The 5812-nt window shown below is 35.3% G+C and overlaps 1 pseudogene; it reads right to left on the reverse strand.

The window, feature by feature from the left end:
- Positions 1-686: 686 nt before the first annotated feature.
- LOC108981062 lies at positions 687-1674 on the reverse strand (annotated as a pseudogene).
- Between the last annotated feature and the right edge of the window lie 4138 nt (positions 1675-5812).

The following is a 5812-nucleotide window of genomic DNA, read 5'->3' on the forward strand; positions in this document are numbered from 1 at the left end:
TGTGTTCCTATGAGAGATACACACAATACATATATACATGATTAAGATAAATGTGCACACAATTCTATGATGCATTTTATGTGAGGAAGACAATATATATATAGATTAGTGAAACAATAGTCCACCAAATTAATTTGAAAATTATTTTCTGTATGGTGTTTTATTTGTCTCGAGTGTTAAAGCAAAATTGCAGTCTATCAGAATGGAGCAAAGCTACACCCTAAGCCCTCACTATTAAACATTTTTAGAAAATAACTACATGGAAATTGATAGAACAAGGTAATATCACCAAAGGACTTGGTGGCACTACTGCCTTGTATACATGCGTCTTATTTATCTTCATCCATAAGTGTGACTCTTTTGTTGCATCAAATATGTTGATTGCATTGAAGTCTTAGGTCTATTGCCTGACAATGTAACAGTTTGTTCTGGCACGAGTTTTTCTTAACTACTAGAATTCATGAACAAATCAATTGCAAATCAAAGGGAAAGAAAAATGCCAGCTTTCATATAGGAGGCATTCTAATAGTTCAATCCACCAATCGGAATACTGCAAAAAATAAACAACCATATACCGTCACGTATCTTTTAGGGAAGAACGGATATAGCAGAAATAAAACCACCAGTACTTTAACAATTAACAATATCATTACCACGAATAGTTGGAGAGCTCGGGCCTAACAAGCTAAGCAATGGGGCACAGGAATTCTCAAATATCAATCATATATCAAGAACAAGAGAAGACAATGACAGAAAAAGTGAATTGCAATAGACAAAATACCTGCTAATGATGGATTACAATCGTTATCATTGCACATAAGATGGAAAACCAACTAAGTCCACCTCTGTGAACTACTGGACAACATTGCATATCATTGCACTTACCCGCTGAGACTGAATCGTGCAGAGTGACAATTAAGCACGCTTCCCGCTATTGGGGTTGGACTTTGTGCAGAGGACCTTCCGTCCCTTCGCACGTCGGCGCTTCAATATTGCTCTGCCACTGGTGGTTCTCATCCATCTGCGGAAGCCGTGAGTTCGAGCCAGAGACTTTCACGACCTGTTTCTCTTTGTCTGACAAAGAGCGAACTTCCCAGCCCTCACAACTAAGCTGCGGGCTTTTTCTCTTCCGACCCCAATACCATAACTCAAATTCAAACCCAAAGATAAACCTAAAAATTAAAGGAAAAAAACATTAATTTTGCGCATAATTCATTCAAATTCCCATTTCAACATTCCTCGCTGTCAATTATGGCTAAAATCAGCGAGGACAAGGGAATCAGACAACTAAATTATTATTGCAATTAAAATCTTATGAATCTTTTATCATTTTAGATTTCCTCGCCCATATGGTAGAATGACCAAATACCATGAAATAAAGCACAAACTTTGATACTTACTTACTCAAAAGCGGTGGTGAAATTACCTGAAAAGGAAGAAGGGAAAGAGAAAGAGGATGAAAAAGAAGAGGAAGAGGAAGAGGAGGGAATGAAGGAGCAATGAAGTAGCCCGGAATGAGGGATGGGGTTGCTCCCAGCATTCAACGACACCGAGCTTCTCCTTGTTGAACCCGCAAGGAATGTGAGGGAAGCTGAAGGAATGCAAGCATGTCTACCTCCTCCGCACGAAAGCCAAGGTGACGACGATGATAACACTGTCAGCGAAGCCATTCTTTCACAAAGGGGGTCACGATTTGGTCAGATTAGATGGGTAGGTGAGGAAGAGGGACCTTGAGTTGGGCCTCGACTGCATTAAGGCGCCTCCATCTCTGAGCTGCTTCAATGGCTACTCTTTGTCTGCCTTGAGTGGTGTTGCGTCGACGAGGAACGACCTATACGGCTTTTGTGCGAAGGAAACAGACACTCTAGGGCAGAAAAATGGGAGCAGATGGCTTGAGTGGCTTTTGTGAGAAGGAAATGGGCGAAGTGATCTCCCATTTTGGGCTGCAAACAATGGCCATTGATGAGTGGGTGGGTATCACAGCGCGCGATCGTAGGAACTCGGGGATGGGGAAGAACAGAGTCAAAAAACAAAAGAGAGGGAATGTGTTTTCGTTTCGGGGGAAAATTAAACAATCCGTGAGTTAAGCGTCCTAGAGAGAATTGCAGCGATTGTTTGACCGTCGCAAGAATTTTTTTACCTTTTCAGCGAAATACAGCGCCGCAATATCTACCAAAATCGCTGCAATTGAGATGTACAGTGATTCACTCCTAGTAAATCGAAAGGCGTTGTTTACTCTATGTGATGAAAAATAAAATCGCCGCTAAAAATACCAATTGCGGCGATTTTGTTTGCAACAGATGAAAAATCGCCGCAATTGAGCCATTTTCTTGTAGTGAAAGCTCCTAAATAAAATACTAGAATGGATTAGTGCCCAATTCCAAGCAATTAAGTTGCTCGTATAATGTTTCTGGATATAAGCCAACTGGTTCTTTGGGACAAAAGGTAGTCTTGGTGCTACTAGTTGACTTTCGAAGTCCATATCTAGTATGGATTTGGTTGAGTTAGATAATTTTCTGAAAGAACTTGGATAAGGGATGCCAAGACATGGCAATATCTTGACTTATTTTTTTATTTCTTGGACTAGGGAAGTATGATCGCTCTTGTCCAGGGTGGAGGATAACTTTTGAATCTTAAGATAAAGGTTTACACTTTTTTATGAGAACATGATAAAAATACGATATGTAATGGAGGGATCGTGCTAGTAATCTTTGGAGTTGAGCTTTTTTAAGATCTCATTTGGGAATTTATCAGCAACTCGAGTAGCTCTAATATCTATGGGGCTAATTTTTTCGCAAATTTTATATCCTATAAATCTTATCTTAGTTTGAAATAACTTAATTTTAGTTGCTGAGACAACTAGACCATTTGATTTGATTACTTCTAAGAAGGCATTTAAATGTTTCCAATATTCTTCAATTAATTTTGAATAGATGAGGGCATCATCTATATATGTATAATATTAAAAATGAGAAAATTGATTAATATATTTATATATATATATGAGAAATGTTACTATATCGCTCCAATTATACGGTTATACCGTTCATTTTATCTCATTGACATGGCACCACAACGCCTCATGGTTTATTGAAAAATATATATATAAATAAAAAGATATAAAAGGGGTAAAAGAAACCTAGGGTCTTAGTCTTCCTCATTTTATATTTTTAGATGCCATTTTGTTTTGATTATATTTATTGTATTTTTTTTAATTTTTTTTAATAAATCATGTGACACCATATATGATAGTGTCACTTCAATGGGACAAAGTAAACGGTATAACTGAGATGACATAATAGCAATATGAGTTTCAAACAAAAACTATGCATATCAATTCTTTTGAGATTTATATGGGAATATTGTGAGTGCACAATTTTTTAACAATTTGCCCCAATGAATAAATTGTTATAAATTTTGATGCACTATAAAGAAAAGATTTATTCTTTATACAATTCTTTTATATACAGGCAACTTCGTGCACGAAGATGAGCACAAACTTGACGTGGCGTTCTGCCACGTCAGCACGTATTTTATTAAAAAAAAAAGAGAAAAACAAGAAGAAAAAAGAAGAGCTAGTTATGCTCTTGTGAGAAACTAGTGGGCGTACTGTAAACCCAGATCCAACTGATCTCACACGCTCAAAGCTCTGCAACCCACCTCCAACCAAAGCGTCAGATCCTTCAGGGTGACTCACTCAAAAATGAGCAGCACAAAGGCTATCTCAAATGCAAGAAAATGTCACGTAATAATTAGGAATAAATTCCTAGATCTCAATGAAAGTTACTTAAAATCAAACTCGTTTAAAATGGTAAAAATATTCACAAAAAGAAAATTAAAATGATGGTATGTGCAATGAATAGAAGAGTGCAACAAGAATAAAAATGACACTAGTCATGGACTAGATTCATATTTTTGAATTTTTGAGTGTCGAAATGAAATGTAAAAGACTAACAAATTGAAATTAACAATAAAAAAATCAACTAAACCAAACAATCTTAATTAATCTGAAAATTAAATAATAAAACTAAAATTATTTAAATCTTAATTAAGCTTTAATTAATCTAGTATGCAATAGAACTAAGAGATTAATAAAACTAAACTACAAATTAAATTCGATTAGAAAATAATTGATAAAGTACAAGCTGAAAATTGAAAAGCCTCAAAATCAAGATTCTAGGGTTCATCCTTGTACTAAAATCACAAATTCTCAAAATTAATCCATAGCAATTGTAATCACTGTTAAATGAAAGCTTAAAGAAGTAAGAAAAATAGATAACACGAAATAAATAAACAGCAAATAAATTGCCCAAATTTCTAAGTCAAAAATCTTAAAATTACTCCATAAATTTTAAATTGAAATTAAATAATAAGTATGGAATGAAAAAAATAAGTCAAATAAATAGAGATAGATGTGGTAGACAACGGAGGAAGGCTAGGCAGCGGCTTCATTCTGAGAATAAAAACCCAGCGCATCGTCATGTTGTTTTTCTTCTCCCCGAATAACTGCGGCGCTTCTTCCCTTTTGAAGAAAAAAACTCTATTTGTTACTTCCATAAAAACCCAGAAAAAAACCCTCGCCTTACGCGAGTTTCGCCCTAAAGGAGCCATATGCAATTTGAATTCCCCCTCTTGCGTTTGCGTGTGAGTTTCCGTCCAAAGCAATGTTTTGAATACCGTACCGGACGTCGTACCTGTCAAGGCACTGGAACGAAATATTTCGGTACCGGTACCGTTTCGAGATAGCATTTCGGGATAACGTTTCGGGATAATCGATATATAAATAAATTATATATATAAATATATATATAAATTATACTCTAAAATAATAGTCTATATATAAATAAATACATATATATAAAAATTATAAATAGTCTAGTCTGAATTAGGGGTTAAAAAATAAGTTTGTAGTTTGAAAAAATGAAAAAAAAAAAAAAACTGACTGAAGAAATATAGATGCCGTATGCTCGCGTGCAGTACGGTAGTGAGTATCCGATGGCGATATCGGCCGATGCAGTCGATATTTTAGCGGTCTGGAACCCGGTCTAGTACGCAGCTCTTGCGGATGGCGGCAGCATTCGGTAATTACCAGGCGGTCTGGTGAGGTGGCTTTCTTGGTAAAGCCTTTTTTTTTTTTTTTTTTCTTGCTTTTTCCGTGTGAGTTGAGTCCGTGCCTTTCTTTTTTTCTTGCTTTTTGACTTTTCTCTACTTTTCATTTCTTTTGTTTGGAAAGAGAAATAAATAATAAAATAAAATAAAAATCAGAAAAAGAATAAGATAAAATAAAATAAAAAAAAATAATAGAATATAAAAAATATGTTGTGCATGTGAAGGAACATTATCCAATTAAATCACAAATTATAAAAATTAAGCAATATTAACTATGTTATAAATCAATTTAAATCACAACTCGGATTTATTCATCTTAACTATTTTTTCATCTAAAATAAATAATAATGTAATGAAATAAATAAAATATATTAGTTCTAAATGTATAAAATATACAATAACTCAGCTCAATCACATGGCAAAGAAAGAAGACGAGGTTCCTTCTTCGCAACCCACCTCCTCATCAGATCTGAAGGTTGGTTGCACTCCTCCACAGTTCCGCCACCACTCCGCCACCCACCCATCAAAAGTTATACACATAGTGGCCCTGTTAGAGTCCATTTCTTTCAACTGTTTTCCTCACAATCTTTAATGTTTTCCATCAGGGTGTACTTCTCCCGGTTGGAGAATCAAGCTCTTGTTCACATAGATTGGATTTCAAGTTTCTGATAACCTCTTATGTTTATAGAATTTGAGCACAAAG

The sequence above is a fragment of the Juglans regia genome, chromosome 9 (genome assembly GCF_001411555.2).
Source record: "Juglans regia cultivar Chandler chromosome 9, Walnut 2.0, whole genome shotgun sequence".
In the NCBI taxonomy this organism is placed as follows: domain Eukaryota; kingdom Viridiplantae; phylum Streptophyta; class Magnoliopsida; order Fagales; family Juglandaceae; genus Juglans; species Juglans regia.